Raw genomic sequence first — 26726 nt, forward strand, 5'->3', positions numbered from 1 at the left:
ACGGAAGCACAAGTACTGCTTTATAGTTATTTGACCTTAATTACAACTAAGGCTACTTATAGTGTTTCACTGTGACTGTGGGAATGTAGCTCAGCACTGTCCCCTACAGATGAATCTGTAGATGGAGAATTAACTATTTAACAGCAGCAGTATCTCTATAATGCACCATGGGGCTCAAAAAAGTGAGAGATCCCCTATAATGCAGCAAAGCAAACAACAGAAAATCTGACCTAAACCTGTAGCACCGTGCTTCACGGCCCACACTCTAAATTCTCAAAAAACAACATGTTATTAAAATCCCTTAGTAGGAATTCTTAACAATAAAAATATAAGTAAAGATGGTCTGTTAATGTTAACAATAACTATACACACATACAATAATATGTCTTTCACATGGTTCATACGTCTCAGCTTTTGCTGAGTTTTATCTCCCTCTTGTCTTTCCTGTATCTCTCCACAGAGGGGAACCATTTATTGACAAGAGAACAAAAGGCACGAAGGGGAAAAGGCAAAGAGAGAAAGAGAGAGAGAGCGAGACATATTAGAGAAAGAAGCAGAGAATGAGGTGAGGCCGGAGTGATGAGGTCAACATCAATGAGAAGAATGCAAGAGAAGAGAAAGATATGCAAATTGTGTTTATATGTGAGTGTGCAGAGAGAGAGAGAGAGACAGCAAGAGAGGCTGTCACTTTAAAAGCGGGAGAGAGAAGCTGAGAGAAAATGACAGACATGGCCGAAGGAAAGGAGAGGAGTGTTTGAGAAAGACAATCCTGAGAGACTGCGTTGAACCCGTTGCCCCGTCTCACCCCCACCCCCTCCCCCTCTGTGTGCTTTGCCATGGTTACCAGACAGGGCTCCCAATGCAGTCAGTTAATGTGTTTTTCAGCGGCAGTCCCGAGCTGGGTACTAATGTGTCTCAGTCTGTCTCCCGCACAATCAATGTCAACTGTCCTGGGATGCACAAACATAACGGAGGCTGAGAGCCAGAGAACACTGAGCCACACTGGCTGAGGGTCTGACAAAGGGCCACGTGACTTTCATTTATTCACCTCCAAACTGTCAGCTGGTTTGTTAAGAGGTCAGTAAAATATGAAAGTGAAGCAGCTTGAGCCTAATATCACATGTGGATTTTCCTCATCCCCACATTACATACCTCACCTGGTGATTAAAAATGTGTTATATGCTGCTCATGTGCAACAAAATACAAGCTAAAATAATATACTTTCAAACTATTATCAATTTTTATATATATGTAGAAAAAAAGGCCAACACAAGATGTTTTAAACATTTCTTTAACTTTATTATCATATTTTTTTTACAAAGGATTAGCAGTGTTCATATCATCAGCAACAGAAAATAAAGTTATTGTTCAAACATTTTCCTCAACTGCTGCTTTTCATTGTCACATTTCATTCAGTTTTAGAATGTTTAAACTGCTGTTATTTGCACCCCTATCAAAATGTACATTTTTCATTGTTGCCAACATATTTTATTTAAAGCCAAGTATTAACACACCAGATGCTGAGAAGATAGAAAATATCAAAGTGATAACACTTCCATCAGAATTTATCCTCAATGTTCACAACAGGTTTGCAGTGTCGTCATTTTCAGTCCCAGGGACCAGATCAAAAAAAAATCCCACATGAATCATTTATCGGGGTCACGAACCTTGGCAGTCTTTTTTTCTATCACGTATTCATCACACAAAGCCTGCCAATAGGTACTGTCCCCTCTGCAGAACCACGCCGTCTCCCCTTGGTTTCTCCCGACGTCTGGAAAAATCGAGGAAATTCTCTCCAGATGACTTCATGCACTCGAGATTCGCCCTGATCCGCTGTACATTTTCTGATATTTGTGATAATCTCGTTATTGAAAAAGTAAATGACGTGTTGTCTGGCAGCGTCAGAAGTTTCCTCACAGTGTAAGTGACAGGAAGTGCGGTGGTTTTCCAGACGCAGCTGCATGCACCTTTGTTCCCAAGGACCTCACCTGTGACCTTTCACATCATCACAGGTTAAGGGTCTCAGGGACAAAGAAGGACACAGTGACAGACGACGCTGCGGCTGCTGCACACAGATCCAATCCAGTCGTAGCATCTACTGCAACCCTCATCTACGAGTTTGCTGCTGGTTTACGCAACTGGTTTTTATATAACAATGTTGTTTTCCTTCTCATGCGATCCTTTTATGTCTACTCCTATATTCTGTGCTAACGGGTCTACCTTTGTTTGATCTCAAGACAGATGTCCCTCTGAGACAATAAAGTATGCATGTATCTACCTATGTCTATCAATCTTACATAAAAAATAGCTTTCACAGTATACGTGACAGGTATATTAATATAAATTTTAATTAACTCTACAAATAAAGCATTTGAATGGATGATGGATACATAGCATTGTGCAGTATATTACAATAAATGAGAGACAGTTTACGTGTCATACTTGATGGTTACCGTCTGGATCTACTGTATGTCGTTGCGGTCCGACATGGCGCGTTTTCATCTCGACACGTCTGCAGAAGCCGGACTGGACCGCACCCTGTAAACGACAAGAGAAATCAAAGTGAAAGGCATTATTCAAATATATCAGTTTCAATTCTCACAGCGTCACTATCTGTTTCTTTTCCGTTTCAGGGCCCTTCCACTGTCTTCTCCTCCTGACATAGCCAGCGCCTGTTGTTCAGTGCAGGTCTGTGCAGTGAAACGCTCTAACAAAATGCCCCCTGCTGGCAGACAGACACACAGACAGACAGAAAAAGCGTTTGAGGGCAGACACATGCGCGATGGAAAATTCTCAAATTTAACGTACATATACATATATATATGTATATGTACGTTAAATATACATATATATATATATATGTACGTTAAATATACATATATATATATATACATATATATATCTCGGACTTCGCAAATTGGATGAACATATGGTTGTGCAGCCTGTATGAGCCACACACATGTACATGCATACACGGAACGTCCACAGACAGCTGTGCCTGGAGCCGCAGACAACACTGTCATCTTCCATTTTCCTACAGGCCTTATGATCTCACAGGATTATGCAATCACTCCCCCATGACAAAGATGTTCAGCCTTTAGGGAGTAGCGCTGATTTACTCCTGCCCAGGCAAAATAAATGTCACACAAGCCTGACACTGCAGATGCCACGTGAAGAATCCGAGCCAGGGTTCAAACAACTGGAACGAAAAATCTTCATCACATGTTAAGTTGGTGCGGACGACCGATCCCTCGTCCGCTAATGATCCAGAACATGTCTCCCAACTTGCTGTCTGTGGCTGTAGGTGCACAAGCATGCAGCCAAATGCGCAGCTACACAAAGAAACACAGAACATGAAGCCTTTTGCTGCTGGTGTGAAAAAAATGAAGACTGGCTCTCTGTTTCCTCTTTGTCTCTGTGCTTTGAGATATTTCCCTCTGTCCCAGTTTTATGAGCTCTCTACTGCTGCTCCCTCTCAAGCACCACAGACAAAGACCGCTGCTGGATCAAGAGAGTATCAAGTGAAATATTATTATATAAAATAAAAAAAACAACAAAAAAAATAAACTAAAGAATCCAGATGGAGGGACGACACAAATGCAGCAGGCAGACATGGTCAGATGATTTGCTATCCGGCCCGCTCCAGTAATTTTGAACTCATCATTTGCATTTGCCTGGTGTTCGTTACATGAACACACACATGCATATGTACACATGCATACAACAAGTGCATGTACATATAACAGGTACACACACGCACGCACACACACACACACGCAGAACACAACTCACTCTTACGATGAGTTATTGATCCGATTTTCCCCCGAGAGAGAAAAAAAATCATCAACTAATCCAGTTGTAATCAAAGTAACGCTTGATAAAACCTACCCTCCTGCCCCATCTTCCGTCTTCCTCGTCTCTGAAGCGCTGCACGCAGCGGCAAACAGAGGAGCTATTCCCCTTCTCTCTACCCCTCCATCACTCGCTCTCTCGCTCTTTTTCTGCCTCTCCGTTCTTCTTCTATCCCTCTCTCAGGCGCTGTCCCTGGCTCTGTTTTGTGCCTGTTTCCCTCTGCCAAGTCACATCACTAATTCTCCAGGCAATTAGAGTCCAAGCAAGCAACGTGTATGAGGCAGGTACGCCACACACACACAGACACAAACACACAGGGTAAAACACACACAGACAGTTGCATTGTTTCCATTATCTGGTGCTGTACCAACACCCCCCACTTCCCCCAACCCCCAACAATCACCAACAGCGCCTCCATCTATGACCCTCTCCGTTCATAAATCTGTGTCACCTACATATATCACACACACGCACACACACACACACACTCACTTCCAGACACTTATGCAAGCATGCAGTATCTCAAGCTATCGTTCTTTCTTCTTCTTCTTCTTCTCTTGCCTGAACACTCTCTATCACGCTGTCCCCGCCTCCCCCTGCTCTCGCTCAGCTCTTCCCCTCATTCCCTCACCCACCCACCTCTCTTATACTCTAACCCTTTACATTTTTTTTTCCCGGCATGACGTCCTGTCTCACCCATCTTGCAGTGTATGTTCACATGATGCCTTTTCTCTCTCTCTACGTGGGCGTCTATGACATGGGTGTGTTTGTTTGTTTGTGTGTGTTTGAACTTGCACTGCTCTGTTGGTACATCTGGAGGAGAAAGAGTCAAGGGAGGCGCATGTGTGTGAGGTGTGTGTATGAGTGTGTGTGTGCATGTGTGTGTGTATCTGTGCGAGCAGAGGAGGGAACAGAGGGATTGAGGGGGGGATCATCTCACAGACCGCGTCTGTGGATTTTTACACAGCATGAGAAGCAAAGCCACAGCGAGCCCAAAGGTGATTAACCCCCCCCCCCCCCCCCAGCCATTGTGACCACAATATTTCATTAACACAACATTCAGGATGTTTGCACAGTTCATCACATATCAGCCAAAACCGCCTTTGTTGCACAAGAATCCAACAATGTGAAAGCGTCTGACCAAAGTTGACATTTGTTGAGATAATTTTCAATAAAAAAATACATTTTAAAATTTTCTGTTGAAAACTGTTGTGTAGTGATTAATCTAAACACAATACCTTCAATTTAAATGGGATTAAGAAAATGGTGCCGTTAATAGGGAAAATATCAGTCAGCCTCATATGTGGAATGTTAGCATTAAATGAAAAAGTAATGCACAAATCTGCCACTGCTATTAAAATAGCTGGTGGCTCTATTGTGAATGTATTTCCTCTTGAATTGGAACATGCTGGCGAGTCGTTTCTTTGTGTGTACAGAAAAGAGCAGTGCTCGGCAGAGATTGCTGATATATGCTCTTTTTCTCCCCTCCTCGCTGGAGTACTGCAACGCAATGCGGATACTGAGTGTCTGAGCCACTAGCCAGACACACTGGGGGACAGAGGAGGGGGGTGGTGGTGGAGGGGTGAGTGAGGAGGAGGGGTGGTGGGGGGTCCAGGAAGGCTATGGGAAGGAGGCGGAGGCGGTGAACAAGTTCACATACAGCCCCGGAGTTTCAGGACATACTGGCACTGATGTCTGGCCACACTGTCATTATTTGCCCTTAAAGCAGCACAAACGTAGAAAGTGAAAACTGTTATGAAAAAGACACCGTGTGTGATTTGTAAAATTCTGTACATTTGTATCATCGTGATGCAGTTTTTTTTTAACAGTTTGAGTCAAGGTTGATGGAGCCACACCTGATGTACAGTACATTACAAACGGCTAAAATGACCACGACACAAAATGACATTGATTAAAACACAAGCTCTCTTGTTCTTAGTGGTTTTAGCATCCCGGCGTAATGACCTCTAAAGAAACACTGTGTTTTTGTTCACAGAACGCTAAGAAGAAAAAATCCCAGCCATCGACAGCTGGCTCTGTACCCGATTGGACTGCACCAAATAACAAATCAAACAGCACTGCAGAACAAGGTGAGTCTATCGATGTCTGGATTAGCCGGACCTCAACAGCCAAACCTGATCGCTATATTAGTTGTTTCAGATGTAAACTCTGCTTCATTATCATTATGATTATGAGTTTAAAAATTGTTTTGCTGCTATGTCAGGGCTTTTGTACAAAATCCAGATTTTTTTTACCTGCATATCTTTTGTTTCTATGCACCTATCAAAAGTCAGCCAGTGTTAGAACTCTTTGTCCTTTCCTAACGTCTGTCTTCGTACTTACCACTTTGAAAGGCCCAGGATGTTGGAGGCATCAATACGAAGTCTGGGTGACACCGCAGGGAAAGCTAGAAGGTTGTACAGTTATCTCCAGGCTGTTTATTATGCGAAACCATACAACCAACTACCTCACACTGCAGAGCACCGGAGCAGGATCAGCGCTGGAGTTTCTTCGTCCTTGCAGGGTCTTTCTGTTTTTCTCTATCTGTCATATGTTTCACCCTTGTCTCATACTTCATTCTTATGGATTTTCATCATAAAGCTTTTGATTATTTTGTCACAGAAATGTGACAATGACAAATCTATATCAAATAATATGCATGAATAAAATAAAGTTCTGTCCGTTGCTACGAGATTTGAGTTGATCATTGTACTACTGTGAATCTAAAAGGAATATAATAGCAGTTGAACTAACTGCACTCCATGCATTTTTGTGGACTTGTCTCCCTCTTGTGGGAAGACACTGAACATAGCCCCACCCCCCTTCCACCCCACTAGAGGCCAAGGCTGTCTCTGAGTACAAAGACAAGCACTTAACCTGCAGTTGCTTACTGTAGGCGTCTGCCTGACCTACTTCTGCAAGTGGAGCTGGTGGAATCTTCCATATCCTCAAAGACTCCTTTCAGCACTGCTGAGCAGTATTTCATTGTCATTCTGGGGGTTAAAGTCAATCACTCTGGTTCCATTCGAGGTTAGATATCGTAGTCTCAAGTGTGCGTAGGAGCATCTTTTCGCTTTGCGTGGACTCGTCTCTGACTGTACTTAAAACATTAAGACAAATATGACTAAGAGTTAATACGCTGTAAGATTGAGGCCGCTGTTGTTTATCTGAATGTGCGATGGAACATTTTGACGACTGAACAGTTACAAATGTCAGATTTTGTCTAATTATTTTACCTTTTCATCGTAAAAAGAAGAGTAGAAAGTCGTCATGTCTGTGAAGTGGGAACTAGCAAATGTTTCTCATCTTGCATTCAGTTGACCGATTACAAAATTACTATTAAAATTAAGATTAACTTAACTATGCTTTTCTCCTTGATATATATATATCAATGTACTACTAAAGTGTCATGTTCTGATGGGTTTGTAATAGATTGTTAACACCAGTTGAGTCACCAGGATGTAACTGAGGTTGATGGTCTGTGGTTCAGTTTAAATGAGAAGGTTTGTGAAAGATTGTTTTGTTAATAAAACACGATGTGTCCATCAAGTCACTGTGAATGTTTCATAACCCACAACCCGTACATTCCCTGATTTACCAGGTGCAGTGAAATGTACTGTAGTCTTGTGTAAATATAAGTCTGTGGATATTTTACGGATTCATTCAGTATAAAATAAGTGTGACATACAGGAAAATGTACTACATTTCCTTATTTCATTAATATATATATTTTGGAACCACTTACATTTTCTTTCAACAGTATCTTCTGTGCCTTATTTGTATATAAATGCACTTTGTCAAACACACAGTTGGTTTTTCATTCATACACCCTGTGCTGCAATTTTCACTATTCATATTGAGCATGTTTTATTCAGCTTATTTTTTTTAATCTTCTATCCTTCAATCTGTATGTGTTTGTCCACCGTATATCCTTTTGATCCCTTGGTAAAAATATCGCTAGTTTGAGTTTAAATTGCTAGTGTAAAAAAAAAAAACACTTGAAGCTGTGTCTAAAGCTTTCTGTAATTTAAAAAAGGAACATCTCGCCTGTGTGGCAAGGTCTGCAGAGCTGTTAATGTTGTGAGGGTTTTTTATTCACCCTGAATACACTGCGCATACCAAAACACAAAAAACAAATGCCTTCAAGGCATGAAAATATGGCTCATTAATTCAACTTTGTATAATGTGTTGCATCTTCAAGCTTTTTGCTCAACCTTTAGGTTTGTAGAGCAGGTATTTATTTAACCGTGCCTGTCATATGAATAGGGAGCTGTTTGCAAGATTGTGATTTTTTAATCTTAAAATAATTTACATGTCTAATTTTGACACCTTTAATCAATCAAAACAAATATTACAATTGGAATCCGAGCACGACAATGTGGCAGCCCCCTGTAGTATTTGCAAATTTATGAAAGAATGCTGGGAACTATGAAATCAGCACCTGGTTCCTGCTTTAAAGACTTTTAGGATCATGTTTTTCCGTCTCTCTCCATCCAGCAACAATAATGTGGTCAAATATTCTTTAAGCCTTGCAAAGCTGCAGTAGGGATTTATGTATTAATAAGACCAAACAGCAGTGCTGGAGTGTCGCCTGTTGAAAAGACAAAGCCTCTTACAGCAATGGAAAGGCCAAAATGCATGAATGAGAAGAATAATTAACCATGTACTTTATACAACAAATCCACATAACTGCAGTATTGTTTTTTATCAGTTATCATTATTTGTTTGATCATTTACTTCTCTATCCCACCCCCAGAATGGTGTCAGATATCTGTGCACATTTTAACAGGATAAGGAGTTGTGCACGATTTGATGAGGGACATTCAGGGTGAGGCAGAAATTGGTGCATTGTGGAGCACTTTTCTGTGTGACAAACAGGATCTAATGAGTGAGCAATTGAATGCCAATTTGGAGTAACAACACTATCCAGTCAATCTCCCTCATTATCCGACATAAATAATGGGATGCACCAACACATTCGATGTATAGCTGAGGTGATCTCCTGCAAAAGCAACAAATTGGATGTTGTGAGCAGACAGTGACTGTGTTTTGACTCTGTGTGTGTGCCTCGAGGACTCATTGATTACTTGATAGCAGCTGCACAGCACAGTTGCTAGGCCTCCTTTTCATCGTGGTCAATGCACCAAAACTACAACCTTTGAGTCTTTGGTGACTGGGGCCTCACTGATGAAGTTGGATTCAAATCCACTGATGATCACTGATTCCTTAAAAAAAAGGTATCTCACGCTATTGCCTCCAAGGACCAGAACTGCATACTAATATGGGCTGCTTTAAAATACAACTCTAGACTGTGCAGCACAGGTAAATGGGCATAAGAGGATAAATAGCTGTGTTTAGTCTGGTTCAGTTACATTAGGGGAATAAAGGCCAACTGTAAATAGTCTCATTTTGTTTATTGCTCTGAAGATTTACGACGTAACTATCATTAAATTGAAAATAAGTCAAGTATAAACTTCAAAGCATCGCAGCGACATATGGTTAATAAAGACATAGATTGTTGTTCTTACTGGCCGGCTTCCAAATGTGAACCCATTCACCCTGCCTCTCTCCACTGCCCTCTGCCAAGTTAAAAGCCCACCCTCTGCCTTCCCCTTTATTTTCTTTCTTTGGTCGTCCTGCGCCTCTAAGTGCCTCTTATTTGTCCGTCATCACCAAACATTTCAAACCTAAAACTCTTTTACAACTTTTTCCCCTGAGAAAATCTCCTCTGTTCATACTAACTACGTCTCCCCCATCCCCTTGATTCCTCACCTCCTCTTTTTTAACCTCTCTCACCGTCTCATTCGCAGTCGAATCACGCACGAATGCGGCATGGTTGTGCCAATGCCAGCTCTTTGCCAATCTGCCTGGGTGTGTTTGTTTGCCAGTGCAAGTATGGTGGGAATCTTTGCAGACCAGTGTTGGGTCAGGTGAAGCTTTGTATAAAATACAAATTTGCCCTCTTGAGAGAGTGAAAAAAAATAAAATCATGTTCACTAAAATCACCAAAATTTTCATTTATCTCGATGATGATGTTTTTAGAAAGGTGGTTGAGCTACCAGTGAATCAGAATTAGGGATATGCTCATAGCACAATTAGCTGCCTCCACAATAAAAACTTCTACACTAACCACACAAATTCGGTTTGACTATAGTCTTTATATAGAGAGAGGTGGTTAACGATTGAATCTAAGATTCAGCCGTTCATGTCTTTGTTAAAAAAAAAAAATAAATAGCAAATAAATAGAAACACAAATGTATCAGTAGAGGAAAAACTAGACAACACTTCAAATTAGACATTTAATATTTGACATTTTAATTAATGTCCTCACTGAAACTAAACTAAAAAGAAATATGTTTGCGACTTATAGGATTTTAGCTTGCCATGAATTTGAGAAGTGGTGAAATTAAAACAGTAAATATTGCGTTTACCAAAAATGTAATAGAGAGAGAAAAAGCCATCAACTGTCAAAGACCACATTGTATTTTACACAAGAAACGTTACATGAAAAGTGCAGAGCTGCCTCACAACAAGACATTTTCTCTGAATTATTTAGGCTCGGCTGTCAAAGAAGGAACAAAGATTTCACGTTGCTCTTAACCACTTGCTGTCTTTGTAAAGTGGTGCACAGATTACACCCAAAAATGTAGGGGCACAGAGGAGCGAAATCTGCCCAGTGACAGCAAATAAACTGTTAACTGCAGCTATGAATCGTCTGGCAAATGCCACCTCGACAGGAATGCAGGCAGCAGACAGTGCTTCTCAAATTCAGGGCAAAGGACCGCTGCTTCTGTTGACATTATCGGAGGGACACACGCTGTCTAAATGAATATAATTCTCTTGTAATTTAAATGATTACATCAAAACAAAGCAAAAGAGAATAATACTATGAAGAGTCACTGTGACGTGATAGGAAAAAAAAAAAAAAAAAACATCCACATTTTTTATTTTGCCAGCAACTACAGCGGAGTGTGATCAGTACTTTTCCAGGAACATTTAGGAGAAAAACATCAGTTAGAAACTGACAAAGAAGACTGAGATCACAATACTGGACCTGACAGCGTGTGGGGAGGATTCGGACCCGAGACCACCATTGACACTAATGCACCCCCCTTCAGACAGATGATGTCTTGGTGCAGGGGCAGGATGAGTATGTGCTTCTCACAAACCCCGCATTATTAGCTCTCACAGGATAAAATGAGACTCTGTAGTGCAATTTCTCCGAAACCCCCCTCTCCACTCTTCTCGTACCTTATTTACAAAGGCAGAAAATGTTACCATGGGAACACACTACTAGGCAACCTCAGTGGCTTGGCATGATGCCCAATGGTTGCTAGGGCACTGTTGTCAGTGGCTATTGGTTGTGTGGGCCAGTCTGTAAGAGCGCATGTCCTACATATGTGTGTGTTGTTGTGTCAGAGTGGGAGAGGTGCTGCAGTTGGTGTATGCATGTTTACCAATGAGGAACAATTTTAATGTTTTTATTCCACAATTATAGCTCTATATTTTTCCAATATGTCATTATTTAAATTATATGCATTCTTCTGAATTGGTTTTGTTGATGGCTCGACTCTCGACTAATATATATATATATATGTTCTTTTTTTCTTAGTAAAGTGAATAAAAAGACAGAATAATCATGCATGCAGTTATGTAAGGTCCCATATGCAATTAAACTGAATAACAATAACAACTTAACTGTAAAGGTGCTGTGATAACACTTGGGAAGTAGTGTGTTTATAATGGCAGTGATGTAACAACTTGAATAAAATAGACGTGGAGACAGAGAACATAAAAGACATAGAAATGTTAGTGTATGTCTGTTAACTAAAGGCTGGCTTTCTCCATAACTAGTTCTGATCTCTCAAGCTCTTTCAAGAGTTTATGTTGGTATAAATTGGGAAGGAATGGGGAAGATGTTGGCAAAACATTTACCTCTCAACCCGGGATCTAGTTTGATGCTTTTCCCATGGCTCTGCTCGCACTAAGGACCTTCTGTGGCTGACCGTGGCATTCCTGAAACCAGCAGAGCATCGTGCAGATTATTAGCATACCACAGGGTAGGAATGGGAACATCAATTAACACATTTAGCCATGAAGTTGGAAAAGTAAATGAATAACGTCAGCCACACAGACACAACCCTATCTGGGCTTCTGTCCAGGCCGCATACCATTTAGAGCAAAACCATCCTGGGTTCACGCATGAAAGACTATTACAACAAATAAATCATGATGGACCAATCCCTGATTAGACAAAAATGAATTAATGTAAACGTATTACTATATATATATATATTTATATAGTAATACGTTTACATTAATTCATTTTGTATATATATATATATATATATATATATATATATACACATATATATATAAATATATTGTGAGTAGGAATTGGATTAACAAAGTGGTTTATAATGATGAGAATTAGTTCTTTAGCCATCAACAATGCATGAATGGGATGATAGAAAAATACATGAAGAGGAAAGACGTTTCAAGACAATGGTGATGAATAATACATTAATAATGGTGGAGAATACAATCAGCTGTAAATTAAACAGCAGAAAGCCAAACAAATGCAATAATTATGAAACTGCAACACCATGAAAGACAACGATGTAGTTCTTTTGTGTTGGTGCGTGCCCATTGATTCCCACATGTGTACATATAATGGCTCTGTGTGTTCCTGTCTGCATGTACTTAGGGAGTGCAAGTATAGCCTGCGGTGCATCTTATCTAATATTACCAAGAGGAAGCTTAGCCTCTCTCCCCCAGTGCCTTTCCCCCCCGGCCCTTTGAACTAAAGTTACTGCTGGAGATGCATTCAAACTAAGCACAGCGTGTCCTAGAAAGAGGTCAGAGGGCAGGACAAGCAGTCTGGTTTCACAGCAACTCGATGCCACCAAGCCACCAATGTTTATAGAGGGGCTAGTGGGGCAAGAAAAGATTGAGATGAAATCAGAATGCTGAATTAAATGCTACACCATAAAGGATAAACAGAAACGATTTAAAACATCACAATAGGATGTGTTGCATGTGTTGCGTCACTGTACGCTTTTGTGATTCATTTTTAAAGGTGTTGTTTCTATTTCTTTCACCCTTTGTGGACCCTGCTTTCTGCCAAGAGCATGTGGCGATGACGGTCACTAGAGCTTCAGCAGTGTAGAAGTGGTTATAATATGCTCTCTGTGCAGTGCTGCTTCTTCCTCAGAGCAGACAACAGTGATATGCTGTCAGGATGAGGATGGTCCGACAAGATAAGGGCTTGCTGGTTAGAATGCTAATGTCACAGAGTGGAAAAAAAAAATGATAGAAACACGAGCAAAGAGTTAACATTTGCAGCAAAAAGGCTGAACCTGGCTCCACTTTTGAGGGACCACACCCTGACATAATTCCTCTTCCTGTAGTAGTACTGAGAAGAAACAACATTGAGAGGGGACTGCTGGTTGCCTTCTACCGAGAGTGCCTTAACTGATCAGCTGCTCTTAGTCGTTTAAAAAACGAATGCTTTGCTGCTACACAATAGGCAAGCCTCATCCTTGAATCGTGCTGTGTATGTCCCATGTTTTTTGCTTTGATATGTGTGTGTTTTGTGTTCTGTGTTTGATGTTTTTTTTAAATGTGTGTTATATTACTGTACAGCACTTTGGTCAACTGTGTTGTTTTAAATGTGCTTTACAAATAAATTGGATTGGATTAACACACTCAGTGTGGTATACAGGCTGCTCGTTTGGCAGACAAAAAACACAACAAGGTGTAAGCACCATAAAAAAAAAATCATCTGCCCTCACTGGACCACATCACCACTTCTCGCTACTTCAAAAGCGCTTTCAACATAATCAGAGACGCTTCCCATCCTGACCATTCCATGCTTGAACTGCTGCCCTCTGGCAGGTGGTACAGATCTAGCGCTGGGCATTATGACCAAAAATTTTGTTTAACAGTATACAACATTATTTGTTGCATGAGTGACTGCTCCAGCGAGAGAGAGACACAGTCGAAGTGTGTGTGCTCATACTGGGCGAGTGGTCAAGCGAGAGAAAGGAAGCGGAGCAGCCGAGTTTGTGCCTGTTAACGTAACTACATTCTTTTTACTCTCAGACTTAGACTCAGTATGCTAAGGTGGTGGAGTAAAATGATAATTTCTGCAATTACTGACACCATTACCTTTTCAGCTAAGCTCGTGTGGTGCAGCAGTGAAAAGGGTCCCCTCGTCAAATAGTGTTTTGCTGTACCACGTTCCATTTTTAACATACTGGCCTTGCTGTAAACAAGAAATTCGTATAGCACGGTTTCTTGTCCACAGCCATCCATAAACTAAACTTGAACATGCATGTAATTAACTATTCTCTTGGGACAACCCTACAGACAATACTGCTGCTATGACCATGTACCTTACTACAATCTCTACGTACTTGAATGCTGATGATATTTTTCTATTTCACACACACTTTACTGTGACATTTATTTTGTGTGGTCTTTTTCTTACTCACTGTTTACTTGTTGTTTATGTCTTGTGCCAGCATCTGTGTTTTTTTGATGCACCGGAAAGAGTTATGTCATAGTTTGCATTACTTACAATGACAATAAAGGCGTATAATTTAATTCAAATCACAAAAATCATATACATGTTTGCATTCCTGGTGGACTACTTTTGAAGTAATGATTCTGTTTACTGTGTACGATCATTACAACATCAAATTGATTCTTTTGCTTTGGGCTTCCTCTATAATCTATTCCTATTACTCCCCTGCATTATCTACAGTACACTTTTGGGAAAGCCATTTAAAGTGTATAACCTTATACTTTGATGACTTGACTCGATGTCTTTTATATACATGATCTTTAAAAAAACATTGCCACAACCAATGATGACTTGGCTCATATATCCCTCTGAGTAATTGGCACCAAACGGAATTCCTCTCATTTATTGTATTAATTATTCTCGGTACAATCAAATGAACTGCAGCTGTAATTGTATTGCCTGTTGGTTCCAGCGCAAGACTGTCTGTGTTTTCATACTCTCCCCTGAGGTGTTGGACGAATACGAAATCCAGGTTCCTTTGTATGTCATTAGCTTGTTTGCAGCTCAAGCTGAAACACCTCCAAGCCTTTTGTGTTTTCAGCTTCTAAAATCTCTCATATGCAGAGTGTGGGATTTCAGGTGTGTGCATCTGCAGTGAATGAATGTGCATATTGACCTTCAAAGCAGCTTAGGTAAAACAGTATTGTAAATAGGTGTTTTAGTTTGAGTCTTGTGCGCACTCCTTGTGTTTGCTCAATGCGGCAGAGGGTGGAGTGGCAGATCAATAGGAAACAAATGAATTCAGATCAATATGAAGGCAAGGACTGAAGGGAGGGAGGAGAGACTGAAAGTGAGTGAGTGGGGTGATGCACCAGAAAGGAGGAGGAGGTGGCGGTGACGGTGATAGTGGTGGTGGTGGGTTGGAGGGATGATGTGTTACCAGCAGCACAGTAACTAACAGCACACTTGGGAAGGACCACTCATTTCTAAAGCCAAAACCTCAGTGCTTTGAGGTCATTGATTGTTAAAATGGATGGTTAAGCGAGTTAGAGAGAGAGAGAGAGACGTGAGAGCGGCAATGCACTGGTGAAAAACTCGGCAATCCTGCGTCACTGGTGTGTGATTGGTTTTAGTGGACAGTAACAATGAAATGTGGCTGGACTGTGCATCAATTTCTTCATGAAGGTCATTTTTTGGTGACATATTTGTTCTCTCTTTATTGTATCTTAATTTTTTCCAAATTATTTTGATACCTGACTTACTGACTAACTAGTTGTTTTCTTTTGTATTTAACTGTTATTTAACTGTAGCAGTTATATTTCATGCTTCTCAAGCTTTGCGTAGCTGATACAATAAAAAATATGGGTATGGTCAGAGATTAATGAGATGAATATGGATGTGAGAGGGCCATTCCTGTAAAAAAAAAAAACACACCAGTACCATATGCAGAGTGAACCTTTTTTCTTTTACACTACACTTAAATAGCACATTTCCTTATTGCAGAGAAAGGTATGAATAGAAATATCAACCTAGAAATTAATTTATTATATTCAGAGTTGGCAGAAATTAGAAGATGCTTAGACTTTTTCAATAGTGTGTTATTGTTTTATGGGGGAAAGTCTGGATAGTACTGTGGTTTAATTTAGCTTCAAACCCATTTAATTCAATTGTGGAATAGGTTTAATCACTGTCAATTAATCTGTTATTTTTAGACAATAAACTTCAGGTATGTTGCTAAATGTTCCCTTTTAAATACTTGTGAGGCTAACGTGTCATTATTTAAACATTAATTTTCAGTGACTAAAAAGCTGCAAAAACAACATTTTAGAAACTTAAACCACAGAATGTGAAGCATTGTACATTTTCCAAAAAAGTATTAATTAACCATTCGTGTCATCTCTCTCTGTCAAATTTCTCCCTCTAAGATGCCTAATGCCAATGCTGTATTTCTGCCTAACAGCATGTGTTATATAGGCACTCTGGTGATATACGATATACCCATCCACTATATTTGTCTAGACTCTGAGAAATGACTGGAGATTTGATCAACTATCATATGTCTATTGCTGAAAATATCCTTTTGAGCTGCGCGATACATACGTGAAAGCAGCTGTGGTGACATAACCTTCTTAATATAACCTTATTTGAGGACGTTAGATCAATGACATGCTATAAATGTATGTATGGTGTATCTTCATTCAGTCTGCTGTAAAGCATTTGATTCTTCTTTTGCTTTGAAACTGCAAACAGGAATGCTTGGCTTTGTGTATCTGCTAATATCTCAGCTCCGAGATCAAAGCAACAAGAGCCATTTGGGAGTCGGGACTGAATGAGACTTTGAACTGATACTGTCGGAAACATACACATGGCTGCCGTGGAGCACTTGTGAATGGGCACTCTTCACTTCCCACTCAAGGTTTCCTAGCTTTTGAGATGGATTTCACGGATAAATGTCTCAAGTAGGTTTGAATGCTATATTATTGATGCCCCAGAGAATATTCGAAAAGGTGAAAGTGATATTGTTTAAGTCAAGACGATACCTGCTATATACTAACTTGAAAACCAACAGCTTGAACTAAACATTTACTGCTGGAAAAGAGAGTATATTGACAATTCAGATATTGACGGGATTTTTCTGTTAAAATGCTCAGCTAAATAAAAAAAATAAAAAAAACATTAATGTAATACTCTTTACTTTTTTATAGGTCACCATGTCACATATAACTATTTCCTTTATTTATATATTTGGATTTATCATTATTTTCTTTAAAGTGACAAAGAAATCAAAGCCCACAGAAAGCGGGTTTTTTATGTGCATTTTCAATTTCTGCATCTAAATGGAAAAAAATTGGTGTATCACTAAAAGTTAGATGTGAATGAGTGTAGTGCAAAAAGTTTGTTGAGTAAAATAGTACATTTAGAAATCATGTGACTGCAACGTGCATCATACTTCTGCATTTCATTGCACTGAATAAATAGCGGATCCAGTGGGTGAAAGGAGGAATGTGTGAACTAATGAGGACACCACAACATTCCTCGACTTAGTACAAGGGGTCTATGTTACTACAATAATAAATTGATGCAGCAATAAAAGCTAGTGGTGCTGTCTATTTAACCCATCGAATTGCTCCGCCACATGCTTTACTCCCTATTTTAACTCCCAATAAAGGAGTTGATGGAAACACAGATAAATGTGTATTTTCTTTTAAAGAATCTTTGATATTTTGGTAAAAATTTGCGACCCATTTTTATGGAGCTCGTGCAACAGTCGAGTCAGAAAGATACTTAAAAGCAGTCATGTAGAACAGCAAGTCCAACCCGACAGTCTTCTAAAATAATGTGGAGATGTCTCTCAACATCACTGTCTCCCAATTCTCTTTAATCTGACAGCCTCACCCTCTCTGACTGTCTCTATCTCTTGCTCACTCTCTGTGTCTCTCCCTCTCTCGCTCTATCTCTGTCCCCCTGAGCCATGTTCCGTGTGTTCCATTCTTGCCTCCCTCCATCTCCCTCCGTCTAATGTGCTCTGGCGTGTGTTACCCACAGGTGCTTGGATGCTGCTGCCGCCCTCCTAACGCCGGGTTATGGGGGCAGCTGATGCAGCAAGAGGTTGTTTGTGACATCATCAGTCACTATTATTACTCACATCTCACCTCATCCCACTGAAACTGCCACGGCTTCAGGTGTTGGGTTGTGGGCGCACAGACAAACAAAACAAACACTACAAACAAACACTAATTTAAACCCATGTTGTCAAAGCAAAATGAAATATTTGAGCTTGCTATACAATTCACAGTTGGTGGGTTTTATTAGATTTACTTTGGTAATATAAGGAATGAAACTATTTGTAGTAAAAACGGGCACAACATCAAAGGACAGTCAGTTACAGCAACGTATGCAAAATGACTGATGCTGTACCTGCTATCTTAATGAGTGATTAATCTGTTGATTTTCCATGTAATTGTTATCATTAAAGATTGTTTAGCCAATAAAATGTTGAAAATGTCCATGTGTGTTTGTGAAGACTAAGTTGCTGTCTTTGCTTGATCCAACCAACAAGGCAAGAGATAGTCGACTTACTCTGATGCAAGGCCATTCAAAATGGGCAAAAATGTATATTTACAGAGACTGAGCCCAATGGCTTCAAAATAAAACAATTAATAAATCATGAATGATATTCTAACAATCGGTTCATCAAGGATTAAATCAACTAAATGTTCTATGTTGTATTTTTTTACCAACTATCAATTTAGAAGGGGTTAATAACATTTAATCGAGTAATCATTGAGCAACTGACTATTAAATTATTAATATGCTGTTTGCTTTGTAAAAATAAAAAATAAATATGATTTCAAACTCTTAAATGTGAGTATTTTCTGGTTTCTTTGCTCTTTTATCACAGTTAACTGAATGTCTTTGATGTGTGGACAAAACAAAACGTTTGAAGACGGCATCATTTAAGGCTTGGGGAAAAAAAAAACATTTGACATCATAATCTGCATGTACTGAACCAAACAAGTAATATATTAATCAATAATGAAAATAATATTTCATGGCAGTCCTATTCTAAACAAATTTATATGGAAATTAAACTGAGATGGGCATGACAGGACAGCCGGTAACATAATAAAAAAAGTTGTCAGTCACAAAATAAAATCATAAAATGTTATTTTTGCTTTTAAATTTACAATTTACAATCCCAATAAGGCACAAAATGGCCATCTACCACTGATGTAAGGTGAAGCAATACATTGCATTTCACTGGTAAATTACATTTGTATGAATATAGCGTACAAAAGAACATGAGAATTCCAGCTGACTCGCCCTCTGTATAAGTTATGAAGCTGTGCACACTTTGCATCTGCGTAAAGGGAAGAAATGTGCTTCTATTCATTGAGCTTGTGTGCAACTTCCAGACTGTGTCAAATCACCACATCTGCCATCAGCAGAAACACCTCAGAACCCGGGGGTTGATTTGTCAACTCCACTGTCTGCTGGGGTGTGAGTCCGCAAACTCCTTCACTCAGATGCATGCAGCATGTAAGCATCAGCCTGTGTGTGGGAACACACCACATAAATCAAACACCACCAGGCACCATATGCATGCTAAAGCACTACATTAATAACAAGCATGCCAGTGTCATATTCACAAGCATACAGAGAATGTGAATGTCTGCATCTTCTTTTGTCTCATGCCCTCCCAACATGTCTTCCTCTAATCACTGCAGCACAGAACTCAATGTCGCCACAGAAAAAAAAAGTAAAACATGTAAGTAGAGACAGACTTGAAACAGAAAAGATGGGCGGGTGAAGCGTTGGGGAAATTATAAACCACACAGCAATGGCAGAAAAACAACGCTACAAGAATAAGAAATATATATTTTAAGATGAAAGACTGAAAGCACTGTGTGCACAGTCACAAATAAAAGACACAAAGACAACGGCGAACGACACGGCGAACAACACGCCTATTAGAAGAGCAAAATAGAAAGTATGACTGAACGATAGATTAAATAAAGGAGATAAAGGAGGGACTGGGACAGACAAAGAGCAAGCACAAAGAACAAAAGGTGAAATGATGAAACGCAAAAGAAAGGAAGTGGAGAGGGCAGGAGAGACTTGGAACCAGACAGATAGAGCGAGAGGACGAAAGAGAGACACAGAGAGAGGGGGGTGGGGGGTGAGATAGGCAGGCAGAATTAGAAAAAGATAGAGGACAGCAATGAGACAGAGGCGCAGGGCGGCAGTGCGCATGCGGAAATAGGTGGCAGACTCTTGTCAGTGCAGTGACCTAGTCGCCAAGACTGAGGAATTCTACCCGTCGACCCGGACACATTCCACCAGTCCTCAGACGTTAACCCATGCCACACCACCCTACTGTACCGCAGTGGCTTTTCCGTGTCTCTGACCCACGAAAAACGTGGGTCCAATACTTGGATTAAAGAGCCGAATTAACATTTCTAATTTAGAACGGGTGCTGTGAGTAAATCTAATAAATGATCTGCAGTGGATTTACGAGGCACTTCCCGACAGTGGGAGCAAAGCACTACAAATCTCTGAGCAAACACTTTCAACAAGAATGGAAATATTAGGTAAAGTGCACAGCTCAAACAGCCCTGAATCAATTTTCTGTGCTGCCTGCTGAGAATGAGTGCGTGTGTGTGTGTGCAGACACACATGCATGTGTGTGCACAGGGCTCTGCAAAAACACATTGTGAAAATATCAGGCCAAGAAGGGCTCTATTGTGTCATGGAGGCAGAATGTAGCTCTTATTCTCCTGCTGCTGGACCGGGGGCACGGAGGTGACATCAGCACAAAGACAAAAATGTAATGTGAGGCATCTCCAAAGCTAGCTTCAAGGCTAGACCACAGGCCTCTCTTTATACCTGCACTCTCTCACTTTTCAGCAACATCTGATAATCGGGACATGACCAACGGATGACCTTTCGCAAGTTGCTTACTAAGATAAGTCACAGTCCACTGCTTTGCACCAAACCGAGGTGTGCTACAGTGGAAAAACTAAAGATTGTCTTCTTGTTGCGTTTAAACGGGCCAAAGGTTTGCACATATTTGTGAGATTAATCACGGCAGAATGACTCAGGGAACACTAATTCGATGATTCTGATGAGGTATTGACATTTCGATCAGGCCGTAGACTAAAATGGCCGACCAAGTGTGTCTGACTGCTGACTGCCATTAAGAACAAATCTAGTCAGTAAAGTGCTTGATTCTAACAAAAATAACATACATGCATTTCTTTTCTAGGACAAGTAGAAAGTTAAATCTCTGCTGCTAATTAAGGACAGTTTCTGAATTAAATAAATGAACAGAAAATGAAACCTTACCTGATAAAAATCACATCTTCAATACAAAAAAGGTCGCCTTGTCTCAGCGTCTTAATCTGAAAAACAAAAACACATTTTTGGCATTATTAAAATAGAGATTTGCAGTCATTCTCGAAAAAATATTTATTTTATATAGTTTTTGAAATTATTCTGGATTATGTGAATTATGTGTATGTTAAAGAACTCTTTTTTATTACATGTTTAACATTTTTTTAATCCTTTATTAAATACAACACTCCTGATTCGTGCAGGCATCTGTGCTATTTGAGTTTCACACCAGGCCCGTTAGATTGTTGTATGAACACTAGTCAGTTTGTCAGTTTCCAGCAGATTCGGTGGCACAAACTCAAACCTGCTACACACAATGGCAGCTTGCATGGGAATTCCTGAGGTCTGTTCGATCCATTAATGTATGCTGTGGTTGAATGTCATCAATTATGAATGAGAAACAGAGAGGTGGTAGAGAATCATGGGAACAGCAGTGGATTGCAGGACCCTTATCTTACACAGAAGTGTACATTTAAATACTATAGGAGGCACAGAGACTGCAACCTGCTATAGGTGAGGTTACTTTACTTTCTCAGCCTTTAGGTGTCAAGCACTTGGGTCCATATGTGTAGATACTGCAGAAGGGGCCTCTTCCCCTTTAAGGCCCAGGTATTCAGTGAGTGTGTTGACCCTGTCAGTGAGTTCATACCATAAGCAGACCCATATAGCCTCTCCTCCGGAGTCTCTGATCACGAGCCTGCTGAGCTGCTGCCTCAGTTATGTAAGATTACATAACACTAGGTCTGTCTGAGTAATATTTCATAACCTGGGGGTCTGATTACACTGGCATTACCATCAAACCCCCTCAAGAGTGGAATTGAAGGTGCTTGGCTGGCTTTAAAAATTGAAAAAACAAATTTGACTAAGTTCTATAAGAGGATTTGCCCCCCCTCATCTTTTCTTTTTCTTTAGCTGCCAAGCGCAGATGTTTAATGAAATTATTTTTAATTCTCTCTTCATTTTATCAACCTAAAGAGGAGGTCAGGGAAAGGTCAAGGCAGGGACGCTACTAAACAAAAGAATCCTCCCCTTTGCTTGTGTCACAAAGAATTGTGTTTTAATTAAATCATTACATATGAATTCATCTGGCACACACTTAAAAACTGAACGTTATTAAACAACTAGGCCACTAACTGTTACCTAACGGCGTCAACTAAACAGTTGACACGTTTCAGTAGCTGCATAATTTAATATTTTATTTTAAAAAGGTCTGTACTCTTTTTAAACAAAACTTTTCTGATGCCTAACTTCCGCAACCTCGTCGTATTCACAAACAAATGAGGTTTTATAATACAGAAATAAAAACAGAATCATAAGAGGTTTTACAGCTTACTGTTGACCCAATCGCATCAACATAAAGAACATAAATGTCAAAGCAACACACACACACACACGTATGCACACTGCTTTTGGAACGACACTAGCGAACAATATCGGATGTGCCAAATGATAGAGAGAATGTGGGCTGAGATAAGAGGTGGATGTATAAATAAAAAAAACAGAACAGGCAGATATAAAATACAGGAGCGGAAAAAAAAAAACAAAGGAAAGAGATGCTGGAAGATATCTGAGGCTGATACCATAGGAGAGAGAGAGATAGAGCCGATCAAATGGACAGCAGTGGTTTTATATACGCAGTTTAATGCCTGTCTGTCTGTACACACTGTATCTAGAGTGCAAATATGTATTCATCTTTGCACCAACAGCCTCCATCTTTACCTAAAACTCCACGCCATCAGACAAAAGTCGCCTTGACCAAATACAAAGGACGCAGAAAAAGATCAACTTCTTCAAACTGACTCAAGGATGTTACATAGTTAAGGCCCTTAAATAAATCCAATCTCATCGAACTACTTTGTCTTGGATTATGGGTTTTGTCTTTACAGGCAAACCAACAGATAAAGTGGGGGATACCCGGATGAACGGATGAAAGACGGGATAGAAAAGGGGGGAAAGCACGGGAGGAATAAAAAAAAAATCTAATAAGAGAGGCGAAAGAAAATAACCTGCTGTACATTTGATGTTTCCATCTCGTCATTCCCTCTCGATCTAAACCCTCACCTTTCAGTTCTGTGCATTTTATAAGTAATTTATATTGTGCCTTCATTCTGTGAATATGAAACATGAAACGTGATTGTGTAAACCCACGCATGCGCAAGGTGGCGTGACTGTCCACCACTACCGGCTCCTTTAACTCTAAATCACACCCCAACATACGAACACATACATGCACAGACACACAGATATACATGACTTAGACAGACAGACACATGCACACACCCTGTCTCCTTCATGTGCTAGCCTTCCATGCATGGGCCCCCTAAAACTGGGTGCACTCAGTGATCCCTTTCCCAAAGCCCTCATCTGAATGTGAGCAGAGGTAATCCTTCAAGGAGAAGCAAAGAGAACAGCTATAACCCATGATAAAGAGGAGCTGAAGGAGGAAAGAGGGAGACAGTGAAAGAGGGAGAGAGGTGGAGCGCGAGATGGGATACACAAACAGGATGAAGGGATTAGCAACCTAGGGAACACATTTTTCAAACAAGAAAAAAGAGGACAGTTGAAAAATTAAGCAGGCAGAGGAGAGGAGAAAAAGGGGACACAGCAAGGATGGGTACGTGAGACAGGAAAAGAATGTGTACACACAGTATACTCACAGATGAATGAGAGTGTGGCCCGCAGAAGTGATGAAAAAATCATGGCAAAAAACAAAAATGAAAGGCGATCAGACTGCATGCCAGCGTTTGGCAAGAAGTCCAGCTTCTTCTCATTTTGGAGTTTTATTTTTTCTTCTTTTTCCCGCGATTTTGCCAATTCCTATCCAACTGTCCCTCCTTCCAAAGTCTATCCCCTACTGGTCCCCCTTCTCTTCCCTTACCCCTCCCGTTTTTCTTGCCAGTGCCGGTACTCATTTTCCTACCGCTCTCTCTCTGTCTTTCTCACTTTCTCCCGCAGACCATGCTCTCCATTTTCCCCTCATTCTTTGCCCGTGTCCCCCTCATCTGTCCACTTTTCCTTTTCTTCAACACCAGACTAACGCTTCAAAATACAGATGCGCTTTTAAAAAACGTTTCTAAACTGAAATCGAGTTTTCAATCAAGTTGGGGAAAAAATACTGCAGTTTGTGGCATGCAGTCTAACGCAGGGACAATCCATGGCCTACATTTTTCAGAGGTGCCACTTACAGTAGAGAAGCGTCAGTGAAGTGATGCCTCCGTACATGAGGGCATAACCAAAAGGAAAGAATGGCAAGCAAAAGAAAAAGAAGGAAAAAACTGAGCTTGTTGCAGTCAGTCCCCAGTAAGCGCGCGTGAGGAGGAGTGGGAAGGAGTCCGGGGTGTGTGCATGTAAGGTGGGTGGGGAGAAAAAGGCAGTGAGGAGAGAGAGAGAGAGAGAGAGAGAGAGAGAGAGAGAGAGAGAGAGAAAGAGATAGAGCATGGGGTTCATAGAGAAATATCCAAGAGGGAGGGATAGAGGAGGAGTGTGTCGATGAGGAGAGGATAGAGGAGGGGGCAGGAATAGGAATTTCTTCTTCTTTTTTTTTTACACTCACAGTATTAGAATTTTGGGCTTTTTCATTTTTTTCACAGCCCCATTCCAAGGCTAATACTTTCAATTTCTGTGAGAAGAAAATAGAGAGAAAGAAATGAGGAAAAGAAAGAGTTTCTGTGTGCTTTGTCCCCCGCCCCTGCCGTTCCTTTTCCTGGTTTCCTTTCTGCTCTGACTCTCCTCTATTCAGCCTTTTTTCTGCACGTGCACTTGAACTCTAAATCCTGTCTGCTTTCCCCTCCCCTCCCCTCTCTCTCGCTCTCTCTCCCTCGATCTCTGAGGCAGAGGCTTGAAATAGTGCTAGCAGGCAGGAGAGCGCAAGTGGGAGGGAAAAGGAGAGGGTGAGGGGGACAAAAAAGGGGAGAGAGATGTTGAGGGGGGAGGGGAAGAAGCCTAGTCGACTGACACACAGAAAGCGTAGGGCTGCTCTGTGTGTGTGCGTGTGTATGCGCATACATATGAATGTGTCTACACACTTGTAAAAACATTCATTTACCTTGTTTTTACATGCAATAATACACTACATACTAATAATTTATCAGTCAATCATTAAGTTAAAAAGAAAATGTCACAAATAACAAAAAGTCTTATCTCAAGCTGTCAAAACCAGACATCTTCACACAGCTTATGATTTAGATTTTGAAGTGACAAATCTTCACCATGTTGACAGACTCAAAACACATCCTCCTGTCAGAATTAGTCCAAACTTCAGTACAAGCCTGTAGTCCACATACACACACACACACGCACACACACACCCACACACACACACACACACACACACACACACACACACACACACACACACACACACACAGACCAGGATCGTATTGTTTGCGGATGAACGATGGAGTTTTACTTTTAGTTTTCTAAATTAAGAAATGTGTTGTTTGAAACATGAACATGTGTCGCTAAGATAAACAGTGAGCTCTCTTAAAACCAAATCTTAAAACCAACAATCATCAAATGTTAAATTAAATGATTAAATGGTTTTATTCACAACTGAAAAACGTAGTTTTCTGTTTCAGAGAGCACATCTCTGATAACTTGTACCTGGCAATTTCCAATATATTTTCATATTTTAATTATAAAATGTATTATTATTTAAAATAAAATAAAAATAACAATTAGTTACAGTTCAAGTTTATTTTACCTGCTCAGTGTCAGGTAATTGTTTAAGTGTCTTTAAGAGGGAACATGTACTGCAAAACCACATTTGCAATTATCTTGTATTTAAATGCAGTTCACAGCATGAGTACAGTAAATGATGCAATTAATTAAGTTTTAAATATGTAAAATATGTAATAATTGGTGCTTATCAATATGAATATAAATATGAAGAAAATGAGGAAGTGAAAGGAGAAAGGTGGAAGGAACCTTTCACTATGCATATACTAGATTTGCAACAGAATTAAGAGATGTTATTTAAATTACATACAGTGTTTAACAAATGTATTAGACCACCTGTCATAAAATAAATAATAATGTACTGTACTATTTTGTAAAATTGAAAATTCATGAATAACAATAATAATTATATTTTAGCATTAAAAATATAATTTTGGTTAAAGCGCTTCTACATAATGGTGTATTATCCATTACAGAAACATAAAAAAATATTTGGATAATTACCAATGCTGTTAATTTGGTGCCCCAAATTAACAGCATTGGGGCTTTGGGTGGTGATCTAATAAATTTGTTAAGCACTGTAAATTGACTTCATGCTGTCACTGTATACCGTTTTCCAAGGATGGTAGTTACCTTGGCACATAAAGGGCTGACAAAATCATTTCGTTAGAGCAATTTCTTGCCACTTATCAAAATAAAAAACAGTATTTTTTTATTTTCAAAATACTCCCTGACTTTGACTAAACAAAAAGGTCTGCCGCATGCACATAGTCTA

At 40.0% G+C, this 26726-nt stretch overlaps 1 long non-coding RNA gene across 1 annotated transcript; it reads right to left on the bottom strand.

Annotated features, from left to right (window-relative positions):
* Nucleotides 1-2431: 2431 nt before the first annotated feature.
* LOC131447698 (uncharacterized) lies at nucleotides 2432-24090 on the bottom strand. The gene is made up of 4 exons (XR_009234073.1): nucleotides 23932-24090; nucleotides 21227-21282; nucleotides 11788-11868; nucleotides 2432-2538 (listed from the first exon to the last, which is right to left on the bottom strand). It is a non-coding gene; the product is annotated as an uncharacterized LOC131447698 (long non-coding RNA).
* Between the last annotated feature and the right edge of the window lie 2636 nt (nucleotides 24091-26726).

This window comes from Solea solea, chromosome 20, assembly GCF_958295425.1.
Source record: "Solea solea chromosome 20, fSolSol10.1, whole genome shotgun sequence".
Classification (NCBI taxonomy): domain Eukaryota; kingdom Metazoa; phylum Chordata; class Actinopteri; order Pleuronectiformes; family Soleidae; genus Solea; species Solea solea.